We start from the raw sequence: 16,711 nt of genomic DNA, 5'->3' as shown, positions 1-16,711 counted from the left end.
AAAGGTGAAACGCTTGGATTTGTTTCGTAACGTTTGTAAACATTTTGCTTAAATTGCTAAAAAGGTGAAACGCTTGGATTTGTTTTGTAATGTTTGTAAACGTTTGGCTCAAAATGCTAAAAAGGTGCAACGCTTGGATTTGTTTCGTAACGTTTGTAAACATTTGGCTTAAATTGTAAAAAAGGTGAAATGCTTGGATTTGTTTTGTAATGTTTGTAAACGTTTTACTTAAATTGCTAAAAAGGTGAAACAATTGGATTTGTTTTGTAATGTTTGTAAACATTTGGCTTAATTTGCTAAAAAGGTGAAACGCTTGGTTTTGTTTCGTAACATTTGTAAACGATTGGCTTAAACCGCTAAAAATGTGAAACGTTTTAATTTGTTTCATAACGTTTTAAACGTTATGTTTTATTTCATAACGTTTGTAAACGCTTGGCTTAAATTGCTAAAAAGGTGAAACATTTGGATTTGTTTCGTAACGTTTGTAAGGGTTTGGCTTAAATTGCTAAAAAGGTGAAATATTTGGATTTGTTTCGTATCGTTAGTAAACGTTTGGCTTAAATTGCTAAAAAGGTCAAACGTTCGGATTTATTTCGTAACGTTTGTAAACGTTTGGCTTAAATTCCTAAAAAGGTAAAACGCTTGGATTTGTTTCGTAACGTTTGTAAACGTTTGGTTTACATTACTAAAAAGGTGAAACGCTTGGATTTGTTTCGTAATGTTTGTAAACGTTTGGCTTAAATTGCTAAAAAGGTGAAGCGCTTGGATTTGTTTCGTAACGTTTGTAAACGTTTTGCTTAATTTGCTAAAAAGGTGAAAACGCTTGGTTTTGTTTCGTAATGTTTGTAAAATTTTGGCTTAAATTGCTAAAAAAGTGAAACGATTGGATTTGTTTGGTAATGTTTGTAAACATTTGGCTTAAAATGCTAAAAAGGTGAAACGCTTGGATTAGTTTCGTAACGTTTGCAAACATTTGGCTTAAATTGCTAAAAAGGTGAAACGCTTGGATTTGTTTTGTAATGTTTGTAAACGTTTGGCTTAATTGCTAAAAGGGTGAAACGCTTGGATTCGTTTCACAACTTTTGTAAACGTTTGGCTTACATTTCTAAAAGGGTGAAACTCTTGGATTTGTTTCGTAATATTTGTAAACGCTTGGCTTATATTGCTGAAAAGGTGAAACGCTTGGATTTGTTTCGTAACGTTTGTAAACGTTTTGCTTAAATTGCTAAAAAGGTGAAACGATTGGTTTTGTTAATGTTTGTAAAGGTTTGCCTTAAATTGCTAAAAAGGTGAAGCGCTTGGATTTGTTTTGTAATGTTTGTAAACGTTTGGCTTAATTGCTAAAAAGGTGAAACACTTGGATTTGTTTCGTAACGTTTGTAAACGTTTGGCTTACATTTCTTAAAGGGTGAAATGCTTGGATTTGTTTCGTAATTTTTGTAAACGCTTGGTTTATATTGCTGAAAAGGTGAAACGCTTGGATTTGTTTCGTAACGTTTGTAAACGTTTTGCTTAAATTGCTAAAAAGGTGAAACGCTTGGTTTTTTTTAATGTTTGTAAAGGTTTGCCTTAAATTGCTAAAAAGGTGAAACGCTTGGATTTATTTTGTAATGTTTGTAAACGTTTGGCTTATAATGCTAAAAAGGTGCAACGCTTGGATTTGTTTCGTAACGTTTGTAAACATTTGGCTTAAATTGCTAAAAAGGTGAAACGCTTGGATTTGTTTTGTAATGTTTGTAAACGTTTTGCTTAATTTGCTAAAAAGGTGAAACAATTGGATTTGTTTTGTAATGTTTGTAAACGTTTGGCTTAAATTGCTAAAAAGGTGAAACGCTTGGTTTTGTTTCGTAACGTTTGTAAACGATTGGCTTAAACCGCTAAAAATGTGAAACGTTTTAATTTATTTCATAACGTTTTAAACGTTTGGTTTTATTTCATAACGTTTGTAAACGCTTGGCATAAATTGCGAAAAAGGTGAAACATTTGGATTTGTTTCGTAACGTTTGTAAGGGTTTGGCTTAAATTGCTAAAAAGGTGAAATATTTGGATTTGATTCGTATCGTTAGTGAACGTTTGGCTTAAATCACTAAAAAGGTCAAACGTTCGGATTTATTTCGTAACGTTTGTAAACGTTTAGCTTCAATTCCTAAAAGGTAAAACGCTTGGATTTGTTTCGTAACGTTTGTAAACGTTTGGCTTACATTGCTAAAAAGGTGAAACGCTTGGATTTGTTTCGTAATGTTTGTAAACGTTTGGCTTAAATTGCTAAAAAGGTGAAACGCTTGGATTTGTTTCGTAAAGTTTGTAAACGTTTTGCTTAATTTGCTAAAAAGGTTAAACGCTTGGTTTTGTTTCGTAATGTTTGTAAAAGTTTGGCTTAAATTGCTAAAAAAGTGAAACGATTGGATTTGTTTGGTAATGTTTGTAAACGTTTGGCTTAAATTGCTAAAAAGGTGAAACGCTTGGATTTGTTTCATAACGTTTGTAAACGTTTTGCTTAATTTGCTAAAAAGGTGAAACGCTTGGTTTTGTTTCGTAATGTTTGTAAACGTTTGGCTTAAATTGCTAAAAAAGTGAAACGATTGGATTTGTTTTGTAATGTTTGTAAACGTTTGGCTTAAAAATGCTAAAAAGGTGAAACGCTTGGATTTGTTTCGTAACGTTTGCAAACATTTGGCTTAAATTGCTAAAAAGGTGAAATGCTTGGATTTGTTTTGTAATGTTTGTAAACGTTTGGCATAATTGCTAAAAGGGTGAAACGCTTGGATTCGTTTCGTAACTTTTGTAAACGTTTGGCTTACATTTCTAAAAGGGTGAAACGCTTGGATTTGTTTCGTAATTTTTGTAAACGTTTGGCTTAAATTGCTAAAAAGGTGAAACGCTTGGTTTTGTTTCGTAATGTTTGTAAAAGTTTGGCTTAAATTGCTAAAAAAGTGAAACGATTGGATTTGTTTGGTAATGTTTGTAAACGTTTGGCTTAAAATGCTAAAAAGGTGAAACGCTTGGATTTGTTTCGTACCGTTTGCAAACATTTGGCGTAAATTGCTAAAAAAGTGAAACGCTTGGATTTGTTTTATAATGTTTGTAAACGTTTGGCTTAATTGCTAAAAAGGTGAAACGCTTGGATTTGTTTCGTAGCGTTTGTAAACGTTTGGCTTACATTTCTAAAAGGGTGAAACGCTTGGATTTGTTTCGTAATTTTTGTAAACGCTTGGCTTATATTGCTGAAAAGGTTAAACGCTTGGATTTGTTTCGTAACGTTTGTAAACGTTTTGCTTAAATTGCCAAAAAGGTGAAACGCTTGGTTTTTTTTAATGTTTGTAAAGGTTTGGCTTAAATTGCTAAAAAGATGAAACGCTTGGATTTATTTTGTAATGTTTGTAAACGTTTGGCTTATAATGCTAAAAAAGTGCAACGCTTGGATTTGTTTCGTAACGTTTGTAAACATTTGGCTTAAATTGCTAAAAAGGTGAAACGCTTGGATTTGTTTTGTAATGTTTGTAAACGTTTTGCTTAAATTGCTTAAAAGGTGAAACAATTGGATTTGTTTTGTAATGTTTGTAAACGTTTGGCTTAATTGGTAAAAAGGTGTAACGCTTTGATTTGTTTCGTAACGTTTGTAAACTTTTGGCTTACATTGCTAAAAGGGTGAAACGCTTCGATTTGTTTCGTAATTTTTGTAAACGCTTGGCATATATTGCTGAAAAGGTGAAACGCTTGGATTTGTTTCGTAACGTTTGTAAACGTTTTGCTTAAATTGCTGAAAAGGTGAAACGCTTGGTTTTTTTTAATGTTTGTAAAGGTTTGGCTTAAATTGCTAAAAAGGTGAAACGCTTGGATTTGTTTTGTAATGTTTGTAAACGTTTGGCTTAAAATGCTAAAAAGGTGCAACGCTTGGATTTGTTTAGTAACGTTTGTAAACATTTGGCTTAAATTGCTAAAAAAGTGAAACGCTTGGATTTGTTTTCTAATGTTTGTAAACGTTTTGCTTAAATTGCTAAAAAGGTGAAACATTTGGATTTGTTTCGTAATGTTTTAAAACGTTTCGCTTAAATCGCTAAAAGGTGGAACGTTTGGATTTGTTTCGTAATGTTTGTAATCATTTCGCTTAAATTGCTAAAAAGGTGAAACGATTGGATTTTTTTCCTACCATTTGTAAACGTTTGGCTTAAATTATTAAAAAGGTGAAACGCTTGGATTTGTTTTATAACTTTTGGCCTAAATTTCTAAATAGGTGAAACTTTTGGATTTGTTTCAAAAGCATTGTAAATGTTTGGCTTAAATCGCTAAAAAGGTGAAACGTTTGGATTTGTTTCATAACGTTTATAAACGTTTGGCTTAAATTTCTAAAAAGTGAAACGTTTGGATTTGTTTCGTAACGTTGGTAAACGTTTGGCTGAAATTGCTAAAAAGGTGAAACGCTTGGATTTGTTTCGTAATGTTTGTAAACATTTGGCTTAAATTGCTAAAAAGTTGAAACGCTTGGTTTTGTTTCGTAACGTTTGTAAATGTTTGGCTTAAATCGCTAAAAATGTGAAAGGTTTTAATTTGTTTCATAACGTTTTAAACGTATGGTTTTGGTTCGTAACGATTGTAAACTTTTGGCTTAAATTGCTAAAAAGGTTAAACATTTGGATTTGTTTTGTAACGTTTGTAAACATCTGGCTTAAATCGCTAAAAAGGTAAAACATTTGGATTTCTTTCATAACGTTTGAAAACGTTTGGCTTAAATCGCTAAAAGGGGAAACGTTTGTATTTGTTACGAAACGTTTGCAAACGTTTGGCTTAAATCGCAAAAAAAGTGAAACATTTGGATTTGTTTCGTAATGTTTGTAAATGTTTGGCTTAAATTGCTAAAAGGGTGAAACGTTGTGATTTTTTTCGTAGCGTTTTTAAACGTTTGGCTTAAATCACTAAAAAGGCGAAACATTTGGATTTGTTTCTTACCGTTTGAAAACGTTTTGCTTAAATCGCTAAAAAGGTAAAACGTCTGGATTTGTTTCGTAACGTTTGCAAACGTTTCGCTTAAATCGCTAAAAAGGTGAAACGTTTGGATTTGTTTCGTAATGTTTGTAAAGGTTTGGCTTAAATCGCTTAAAAGGTGAAATGTTGGGATTTGTTTCGTAACGGTTGTAAACGTTCGGCTTTAATTGCTAAAAAGGTGAAACGCTTGGATTTGTTTCGTAACGTTTGTAAAAGTTTTGCTTAAATTGCTAAAAAGGTGAAACGCTTGGATTTATTTCGTAACGTTTATAAATATTTGGCATAAATTGCTAAAAAGGTGAAACGCTTGGATTTCTTTCGTAACGTTTGTAAACGTTTCGCTTAAATTGTTAAAAAGGTGAAACATTTGGATTGGTTGCGTAACCTTTTGAACGTTTTGCTTAAATCGCTAAAATAAGGAAACGTTTGGATTTTTTTCGCAACGTTTGTAAACGTTTTGCTTAAATTGATCAAAAGATGAAACGCTTGATTTGTTTCGTAACGTTTGTCAATGTTTGGTTTAAATTGCTAAAAAGGTGAAGCACTTGGATTTGTTTTGTAAAGTTTGTAAACGTTTGGCTTACATTTCTAAAAAGGTGAAACATTTGGATTTGTTTCGTAGAGTTTGTAAATGATTGGCTTAAATCGCTATAAAGGTGAAACGTTTGGATTTGTTTCGTACCGTTTGTAAACGTTTGGCTTAAACTGCTAAAAAGGTGAAATATTTGGATTTGTTTCGTAACGTTTGTAAACGTTTGGCTTAAATTGCTAAAAAGGTGAAACGCTTGGATTTGTTTCGTAACGTTTGTAAACGTTTGGCTTAAATTGCTAAAGAGTTGAAACGCTTGGATTTGTTCATAACGTTCATAAACGTTTGGCTTAAATTGCTAAAAATAGGTGAAATACTTGGTTTTTCTTTCGTAACATTTGTAAACGTTTGGCTTAAATTGCTAAAAATGTGAAACGTTTGAATTTGTTTCGTAACGTTTGTAAACATTTGGCTTCAATCGCTAAAAAGATGAAACACTTCGATTTGTTTCGTAATGTTTGTAAATGTTTTGCATAAATTGCTAAAAAGGTGAAACGTTTGGATTTGTTTCGCAACGTTTTAAACGTTTGGCTTCAATCGCCAAAAAGGTGAAACGTTTGGATTTGTTTCGTGACGTTTTAAACGTTCGGCTTAAATCGATAAAATGGGGAAACGTTTGAATTTTTTTTGCAATGTTCGTAAACGTTTGGCTTAAATTGCTAAAAAGGCGAAACGTTTGGATTTGTTTCGTAACGTTTATAAATGTTTGGCTTATATTTCTAAAAAGGATAAACTTTTGGATTTGTTTTGTAATGTTTGTAAACGTTTGTCTTAAATCGCTAAAAAGGGGAAACGTTTGGATTTGTTTCGTAACGTTTGTAAACGTTTGGCTTATATCGCTATAAAGGGAATACGTTTGGATATATTTGGTAACATTTGTTAACGTTTGGCTTAAATCGCTAAAAAGTTGGAACGTTTGGATTTGTTTCGTAAGTTTTCAAACATTTCGCTTAAATCGCTAACGTTTGTAAACATTTCGCTAAAATTACTAAAAAGGTGAAACGCTTGGATTTGTTTTGTAACGTTTATAAATGTTTGGCTTAAATTGCTAAAAAGGTGAAATGAATGAATTTGTTTCGTAACGTTTGTAAGCGTTTGGCTTAAATTGCTAAAAAGGTGAAACATTTGGATTTGTTTCCAAACCATCGTAAATGTTTGGCTTAAATAGATAAAAGGTGAAACGTTTGAATTTGTTTCGTAACGTTTAAAAATGTTTGACTTAAATCGCTAAAAAGGGGAAACGTTTGGATTTGTTTCGTAACGTTTATAAACGTTTGGCTTAAATTGCTGAAAAGGTGAAACTCTTGGATTTGTTTCGTAATGTTTGTAAACTTTTGGCTTAAATTGCTAAACAGGTGAAACGCTTGGATTAGTTTTGTAATGTTTGTAAACGTTTGGCTAAAATGTCTAAAAAGGTTAAACGCTTGGATTTGTTTCGTAACGTTTGTAAACATTTGGCTTAAATTGCTAAAAAGGTGAAACGCTTGGATTTGTTTTGAAATGTTTGTAGACATTTTGTTTACATTGCAAAAAAAGTGAAATGCTTGGATTTGTTTCGTAACGTTTGTAAACATTTGGCTTAAATTGTTAAAAAGGTGAAACACTTGGATTTGTTTTGTAATGTTTGTAAATGTTTGGCTTAAATTCCAAAAAAGGTGAAACACTTGGTTTTGTTTCGTAAAGTTTGTAAACGATTGGCTTAAAAAGCTGAAAATGTGAAACGTTTTAAATTGGTTCATAACATTTTAAACGTTTGGTTTTATTTCATAACGTTTGTAAACGCTTGGCTTAAATTGCTAAAAAGGTGAAACATTTGGATTTGTTTTGTAACGTTTGTAAATGTTTGGCTTAAATCGCTAAAAAGGTTAAACGTTTGGATTTATTTCGTAACGTTTGAAAACGTTTGCCTTAAATCGCTAAAAAGGTGAAACGTCTGGATTTGTTTCGTAACGTTTGTAAACGTTTGGCTTAAATCGCTAAAAAGGTGAAACATTTGGATTTGTTTCGAAACGTTTGTAAGGGTTTGGCTTAAATTGCTAAAAAGGTGAAACGTTTGGATTTGTTTTGTATCGTTTGTGAACGTTTAGCTTAAATCGCTAAAAAGGTCAAACGTTCGGATTTATTTCGTAACGTTTGTAAACGTTTGGCTTAAATTGCTAAAAAGGTAAAACGCTTGGATTTGTTTCGTAACGTTTGTAAACGTTTTCCTTAATTTGCTAAAAAGGTGAAACGCTTGGTTTTGTTTCGTAAAGTTTGTAAAAGTTTGGCTTAAATTGCTAAAAAAGTGAAACGATTAGATTTGTTTGGTAATGTTTGTAAACGTTTGGTTTAAAATGCTAAAAAGGTGAAACGCTTGGATTTGTTTCGTAACGTTTGCAAACATTTGGCTTAAATTTCTAAAAAGGTGAAACGTTTGAATTTGTTTCGTAACGTTTAAAAACGTTTGGCTTAAATTGCTAAAAAGGGGAAACGTTTGGATTTGTTTAGTAACGTTTGTAAACGTTTGGCTTAAATTGCTAAAAAGGGGAAACGTTTGGATTTGTTTCGTAACGTTGGTAAACGTTTGGCTTAAATTGCTAAAAAGGTGAAACGCTTGGATTTGTTTTGTAATGTTTGTAAACATTTGGCTTAAATTGCTAAAAAGGTGAAACGCTTGGTTTTGCTTCGTAACGTTTGTAAATGTTTGGCTTAAATCGGTAAAAATGTGAAACGTTTTAATTTGTTTCATAACGTTTTAAACGTTTGGTTTTGTTTCATAACGATTGTAAACTTTTGGCTTAAATTGCTAAAAAGGTTAAACATTTGGATTTGTTTTGTAACGTTTGTAAACGTCTGGCTTAAATCGCTAAAGCGGTGAAACATTTGGATTTCGTTCGTAACGTTTGAAAAACTTTGGCTTAAATCGCTAAAAGGGGAAACGTTTGTATTTGTTTCATAACGTTTGCAAACGTTTGGCTTCAATCGCAAAAAAAGTGAAACGTTTGGATTTGTTTCATAACGTTTGTAAATGTTTAGCTTAAATTGCTAAAAAGGGGAAACGTTGGGATTTTTTCATAGCGTTTGTAAACGTTTGGCTTAAATTGCTAAAAAGGTGAAACATTTGGATTTGTTTCTTACCGTTTGTAAACGTTTTGCTTAAATCGCTAAAAAGGTGAAACGTTTGGATTTGTTTCGAAACGTTTGCAAACATTTCGCTTAAATCGCTAAAAAGGTGAAACGTTTGGATTTGTTTCGAAACGTTTGCAAACATTTCGCTTAAATCGCTAAAAAGGTGAAACGTTTGGATTTGTTTCGTAATGTTTGTAAAGGTTTGGCTTAAATCGCTTAAAAGGTGAAATGTTTGGATTTGTTTCTTAACGGTTGTAAACGTTCGGCTTGAATTGCTAAAAAGGTGAAACGCTTGGATTCATTTCGTAACGTTTGTAAACGTTTGGCTTAAATTGCTAAAAAGCTAAAACGCTTGGATTTGTTTTCTGATGTTGTAAACGTTTGGCTTAAATAGCTAAAAAGGTGAAACACTTGGTTTTGTTTCGTAAGGTTTGTAAACGTTTGAATTTGTTTCGTAACATTTTGAACGTTTGGATTTGTTTCGTAACGTTTGTACACGTTTGGCTTAAATCGCTAAAAATGAAAAGCGTTTGAATTTGTTTCATATCGTTTTAAACGTTTGGTTTTGTTTCGTAACGTTTGTAAATGTTTGGCTTGAATTGCTAAAAAGGTGAAACGTTTGGATTTGTTTCGTAACGTTTGTAAACGTTTGGCTTAAATTGCTAAAAAGGTGAAACGCTTGGTTTTGTTTCGAAACGTTTGTAAACGTTTGGATTAAATCGCTAAAAATGTGAAACGTTTTAATTTGTTTTATAACGTTTTAAACGTTTGGTTTTGTTTCGTAACATTTGTAAACGTTTGGCATAAATTACTCAAAAGGTGAAACATTTGGATATGTTTTGTAAAGTTTGTAAACATTTGGCCTAAATTGCTAAAAAGTTGAAACATTTGGATTTGTTTCGTAATTTTTGGAAACGTTTGGCTTAAATTGCTAAAAAGGGGAAACGTTTGGATTTGTTTCGTAACGTTTGCAAACGTTTGGCTTAAATCGCTAAAAAAGTGAAACGTTTGGATTTCTTTTGTAATGTTTGTAAATGTTTGGCTTAAATTGCCAAAAAGGGGAAACGTTAGTATTTGTTTCGTAGCGTTTGTACACGTTTGGCTTAAATCGCTAAAAAGGTGAAACGTTTGGATTTTTTTTCGTACCGTTTGTAAACGTTTGGCTTAAATCGCTAAAAAGGTGAAACGATTAGATTTCTTTGGTAACGTTTGCAAACGTTTTGTTTAAATCGCTAAATAGTTGATTGGATATGTTTCGTAATGATTGTAAAGGTTTGGCTTAAATCGCTAAAAAGGTGAAATGTTTGGATTTTTTTCGTAACGTTTGTAAACATTTGCCTTGAATTGCTAAAAAGGTGAAACGATTGGATTTGTTTCGTAACCTTTGTAAACGTTTGACTTAAATTCCTAAAAAGCTGAAACGCTTGAATTTATTTTGTAATCTTCTAAACGTTTGGCTTAAATTGCTAAAAAGGTGAAACGCTTGGTTTGTTTCGTAACGTTTGTAAACGTTTGAATTTGTTTCGTAACATTTTAAACGATTGGATTTGTTTCGTAACGTGTGTAAACATTTTGCTTAAATCGCTAAAAATGAAAAACGTTTGAATTTGTTTCGTAACGTTTTAAAAGTTTGGTTTTGTTTTGTAACGTTTGTAAATGTTTGGCTTGAATTGCTAAAAAGGTGAAACACTTGTATTTGTTTCGTAACGTTTGTAAACGTTTGGCTTAAATTGCTAAAAAGGTGAAACGCTTAGATTTGTTTTCTAATGTTTGTAAATGTTTTGCTTAAATTGATAAAAACGGGAAACGCTTTGTTTTGTTTCGAAACGTTTGTAAACATTTGAATTTATTTCGTAACGTTTTGGAAATGTTTGACTTCAGTCCCTAAAAAGGGGAAACGTTTAGATTTGTTTCGTAACATCTGTAAACATTTGACTTAAATAGCTAAAAAGTAAAAATGTCTACATTTATTTTGTAACGTTTTTAACGTTTGGCTTAAATCGGATATTAAACTCCTTGGATCACTCAAGTCTTAGGAAATTTCAAAAAGGTCACTAAAGTCAATTTTCTTACAAAATGGTCACTGAACTATACCTTTTATTACAAAAGGGTTCACCCATATAAAACGACGTAAAAACCTAATATTTTTGCTTACGTGGCAAGCCAAAATTACAAAAAGGAACATATTTCAATGACTTTTTTGTAATAAAAGAAATAACCCAATGATTTTATTGTAGTTCACAAAAAGTTTAGTGTTCTTTTCGTAACAATGGAAATATTTTTGTAATAAAAGGTATAGTTCAGTGACCACTTTGTTAGAAAATTGACTTTAGTGACCTTTTTGAAATTTCCTGAGACTTGAGTGACCCAGGGAGTTTATTATCCGCTTAAATCTCTAAAGAGGTGAAATGCTTGGATTTGTTTCGTAACGTTTGTAAACTTTTGACTTAAATTGCTAAAAAGGTAAAAATTTTGTATTTGTTTCGTAAGGTGTGTAAACGTTTGTCTTAATCCGCTAAGGTGAAACGTTTGGGATTTGTTTCGTAACATTAGAAAACGTTTGGCTTAAATTGCTGAAAAGGTGAAACGTTTGGTTTTGTTTCGTAACATTTGTAAACGTTTGGCTTAAATCGCTAAAAAGGTGAAACGTTTGGATTTATTTCGTAACATTTGTTTTAGATCGCTAAAAACATAAAACGTTTTGATTTGTTTCGTAACGTTAGTAAATGTTTGGCTTAAATTATTAAAAAGGGTTTCGAAACGTTTTAAATGTTTGGATTACTTTCGTAACGTTTGTAAACGTTTGGCTTAATTCGCTAAAAAGGTGAAACATTTGGATTTGTTTCCTAACGTTTGTAAACGTTTGGCTTAAATCGCTAGAAAGGTGAAAAGTTTGGCTTAAATCGCTAAAAAGGTTAAACTTTTGGATTTGTTTCGTAACTTTTGAAAATATTTGGCTTAATTTGCTAAAGAGGTGAAATGTTTGGATTTAAATTGCTAAAAAGGTGAAACGTTTGGATTTGTTTCGTAATGTTTGTAAATGTTTGTCTTAAATCACTAAAGAGGTGAAACGTTTGGATTTGTTTTGTAACGTTTGTAAACGTTGGCTTAAATCGCTAAATAGGTGAAACATTTGTTTTGTTTCGTAACATTTGTAAACATTTGGCTTAAATTGCTAAAAATAGGTGAAACAATTGGTTTTTCTTTCGTAGCATTTGTAAACCTTTTGCTTAAATTGCTAAAAATGTGAAACGTTTGGATTTGTTTCGTAACGTTTGTAAACATTTGGCTTCAATCGCTAAAAAGATGAAACACTTCTATTTGTTTCGTAATGTTTGGAAACGTTTTGCATAAATTGCTTAAAATTTGAAACGTTTGGATTTGTTTCGTAACGTTTTAAACGTTTGGCTTAAATCGCCAAAAAGGTGAAACATTTGGATTTGTTTCGTAACATTTTAAACGTTTGGCTTAAATCGATAAAATGGGGAAACGTTTGAATTTTTTTCGTAATGTTCGTAAACGTTTGGCTTAAATTGCTAAAAAGGCGAAACGTTTGGATTTGTTTCGTAACGTTTGTAAACTTTGGCTTAAATTGCTAAAAAGGAGAAACGTTTGGATTTGTTTAGTAATGTTTGTAAACGTTTGGCTTATATCGCTATAAAGGGGAAACGTTTGGATTTATTTGGTAACATTTGTAAACGTTTGGCTTAAATCGCTAAAAAGATGAAACGTTTGGATTTGTTTCGTAAGTTTTTAAACATTTCGCTTAAATCGCTAACATTTGTAAATATTTCGCTAAAATTACGAAAAAGGTGAAACGCTTGGATTTGTTTTGTAACGTTTGTAAACATTTGGCTTAAATTGCTAAAAATGTGAAATGCTTGAATTTGTTTCGCAACGTTTGTAAACGTTTGGCTTAAATTGCTAAAAAGGTGAAACATTTGGATTTGTTTCCAAACCATTGTAAATGTTTGGCTTAAATAGCTAAAAAGGTGAAACGTTTGGATTTGTTTCGTAACGTTTGTAAACGTTTGACTTAAATTGCTAAAAAGGTGAAACGTTTGGATTTGTTTCGTAACGTTCGTAAACGTTTGGCTTAAATTGCTAAAAAGGTGAAACTCTTGGATTTGTTTAGTAATGTTTGTAAACTTTTGGCTTAAATTTCTAAAAAGGTGAAACGCTTGGATTTGTTTTGTAATGTTTGTAAAAGTTTGGCTTAAATGTCTAAAAAGGTTAAACGCTTGGATTTGTTTCGTAACGTTTGTAAACATTTGGCTTAAATTGCTAAAAAGGGGAAACGCTTGGATTTGTTTTGTAATGTTTGTAGACGTTTGGCTTACATTGCAAAAAAGGTGAAATGCTTGGATTTGTTTCGTAACGTTTGTAAATATTTGGCTTAAATTGCTAAAAAGGTGAAACGTTTGGATTTGTTTTGTAATGTTTGTAAATGTTTGGCTTAAATTGCTAAAAAGGTGAAACGCTTGGTTTTGTTTCGTTACGTTTGTAAACGTTTTGCTTAAATCGCTAAAAATGTGAAACGTTTTAATTTGTTTCATAATGTTTTAAACGTTTGGTTTTGTTTCATAATTTTTGTAAACGCTTGGCTTAAATTGCTAAAAAGGTGAAACCTTTAAACGTTTGGCTTAAATCGCTAAAAAAGTGAAACATTTGGATTTGTTTCGTAACATTTGAAAATGTTTGCCTTAAATCGCTAAAAAGGTGAAACGTTTGGATTTGTTTCGTAACGTTTGTAAACGTTTGGCTTAAATCGCTAAAAAGGTGAAACATTTGGATTTGTTTTGTAACGTTTGTAAACGTTTGGCTTAAATCGCTAAAAAGGTGAAACGTTTGGATTTGTTTCGTAACGTTTGTAAGGGTTTGGCTTAAATTGCTGAAAAGGGGAAACATTTGGATTTGTTTCGTATAGTTTGTAAACGTTTGGCTTAAATCGCTAAAAAGGTCAAACATTCAGATTTGTTTCCTTACCTTTGTAAACGTTTGGCTTAAATTGCTAATAAGGTGAAACATTTGGATTTGTTTCATAACGTTTGTAAACATTTTGCTTAAATTGCTGAAAAGGTGAAACGCTTGGTTTTGTTTCGTAATGTTTGTAACGTTTGGCTTATATTGCTAAAAAGGTGAAACACTTGGATTTGTTTTGTAATGTTTGTAATCGTTTGGCTTAAAATGCTAAAAAGGTGAAACGCTTGGATTTGTTTCGTAACGTTTGTAAACATTTGGCTTAAATTGCTAAAAAGGTGAAACGCTTGGATTTGTTTTTTATTGTTTGTAAACGTTTAGCTTAAATTGCTAAAAAGGTGAAACGTTTGGATTTGTTTCGTAATGTTTATAAACATTTCGCTTAAATCGCTAAAAGGTGAAACATTTGGATTTGTTTCGTAATGTTTGTAAACATTTCGCTTAAATTGCGAAAAAGGTGAAACGCTTGGATTTGGTTCGTAACGTTTGTAAACGTTTGGCTTATATTGCTAAAAAGGTGAAAAGCTTGGATTTGTTTTATAACGTTTGTAAATGTTTGGCTTAAATCGCTAAAAAGGTAAAACGTTTAGATTTGTTACGTAACGTTTGTAAACGTTTTACTTAAATTGCTAAAAAAGTGAAAAGTTTGGATTTGTTTCGTAACGTTTGTAAACGTTTGGCTTATATTGCTAAAAAGGTGAAACGCTTGGATTTGTTTTATAACGTTTGTAAATGTTTGGCTTAAATCGCTAAAAAGGTAAAACATTTAGATTTGTTTCGTAACGTTTGTAAACGTTTGGCTTAAATTGCTAAAAAGGTGAAACGTTTGGATTTGTTTCGTAACGTTTGTAAACTTTTGGCTTAAATTGCTAAAAAGGTGATACGCTTGGATTTGTTTCGTAATGTATGTAAACATTTGGCTTAAATTTCTAAAAAGGTGAAACGCTTGATTTTGTTTCGTAACGTTTGTAAATGTTTGGCTTAAATCGCTAAAAATGTGAAACGTTTTAATTTGTTTCAAAACGTTTTAAACGTTTGGTTTTGTTTCGTAACGATTGTAAACTTTTGGCTTAAATTGCTAAAAAGGTGAAACATTTGGATTTGTTTTGTAACGTTTGTAAACGTCTGGTTTAAATCGCTAAAAAGGTGAAACATTTGGATTTCTTTCGTAACGTTTGATAATATTTGGCTTAAATCGCTAAAAGGGGCAACGTTTGTATTTGTTTCGTAACGTTTGCAAACGTTTGGCTTAAATCGCTAAAAAAAGTGAAACTTTTGGATTTGTTTCGTAACGGTTGTAAATGTTTGGCTTAAATTGCTAAAAAGGTGAAACGTTGGGATTTGTTTCGTAGCGTTTGTAAACGTTTGGCTTAAATCGCTCAAAAGGTGAAACATTTGGATTTGTTTCTTACCATTTGAAAACGTTTTGCTTAAATCGCTAAAAAAGCGAAACGTCTGGATTTGTTTCGTAATGTTTGCAAACGTTTCGCTTAAATCGCTCAAATGGGGAAACATTTGGATTTGTTTCGTAATGTTTGTAAAGGTTTGTCTTAAATCCCTTAAAAGGTGAAATGTTTGGATTTGTTTTGTAGCGGTTTTAAACGTTCGGCTTGAATTGCTAAAAAGGTGAAACGCTTGGATTTGTTTCGTAACGTTCGTAAACATTTTGCTTAAATTGCTAAAAAGGTGAAACGCTTGGATTTGTTTCGTAACGTTTGTAAATATTTGGCTTAAATTGCTAAAAAGGTGAAACGCTTGGATTTGTTTCGTGACGTTTGTATACGTTTCACTTATTGCTAAAAAGGTGAAACAATTGGATTGGTTGCGTAACCTTTTAAACATTTTGTTTAAATCGCTAAAAAAGGAAACGTTTGGATTTTTTTCGCAACGTTTGTAAACGTTTGGATTAGATTGATCAAAAGATGAAACGCATAGATTTGTTTCGTAACGTTTGTAAATGTTTGGTTTAAATTGCAAAAATGGTGAAACACTTGGATTGGTTTTTAACGTTTGTAAACCTTTGGCTTACATTGCTAAAAAGGTGAAATATTTGGATTTGTTTCGTAGCGTTTGTAAATGATTGGCTTAAATCGCTATAAAGGTGAAACATTTGGATTTGTTTTGTACCGTTTGTAAACGTTTGGCTTAAATTGCTAAAAAGGTGAAATATTTGGATTTGTTTCGTAACGTTTGTAAACGTTTGGCTTAAATTGCTAAAAAGGTGAAACGCTTGGATTTGTTTCGTAATGTTTGTAAACATTTGGCTTAAATTTCTAAAAAGGTGAAACGCTTGGTTTTGTTTCGTAACGTTTGTAAGTGTTTGGCTTAAATTGCTAAAAAGGTGAAACGCTTGAATTTGTTTCGTAAAGTTTGTATACATTTGGCTTAAATTTCTAAAAAGGTTAAACGCTTGGTTTTGTTTCGTAACGTTTTTAAATGTTTGGCTTAAATCGCTAAAAATCTGAAACGTTTTAAACGTTTGGTTTTGTTTCGTAACGATTGTACACTTTTGGCTTAAATTGCTAAAAAGGTGAAATATATGGATTTGTTTTGTAACGTTTGTAAACGTCTGGCTTAAATCGCTAAAAAGGTGAAATATTTGGATTTCTTTCGTAACGTTTGAAAACGTTTGGCTTAAATCGCTAAAAGGGGAAAGGTTTGTATTTGTTTCGTAACGTTTGCAGACGTTTGGCTTAAATCGCAAAAAAGTGAAACGTTTGGATTGGTTTCGTAACGTTTATAAATCTTTGGCTTAATTTGCTAAAAAGGCAAAACGTTGGGATTTGTTTCGTAGCGTTTGTAAACGTTTGGCTTAAATCGCTCAAAAGGTGAAACGTTTGGATTTGTTTCATACCGTTTGTAAACGTTTGGCTTAAATCGCTAAAAAGGTGAAACGTTTAGATTTGTTTGGTAACGTTTGCAAACGTTTCGCTTAAATCGCTAAGAAGTTGATTGGATATGTTTCGTAATGATTGTAAAGGTTTGGCTTAAATCGCTAAAAAGGTGAAATGTTTGGATTTTTTTCGTAACATTTGTAAACATTTGCCTTGA

The sequence above is a fragment of the Mercurialis annua genome, linkage group LG3 (genome assembly GCF_937616625.2).
Source record: "Mercurialis annua linkage group LG3, ddMerAnnu1.2, whole genome shotgun sequence".
NCBI lineage: Eukaryota > Viridiplantae > Streptophyta > Magnoliopsida > Malpighiales > Euphorbiaceae > Mercurialis > Mercurialis annua.
Note: the sequence above shows the minus strand (reverse complement) of the source record.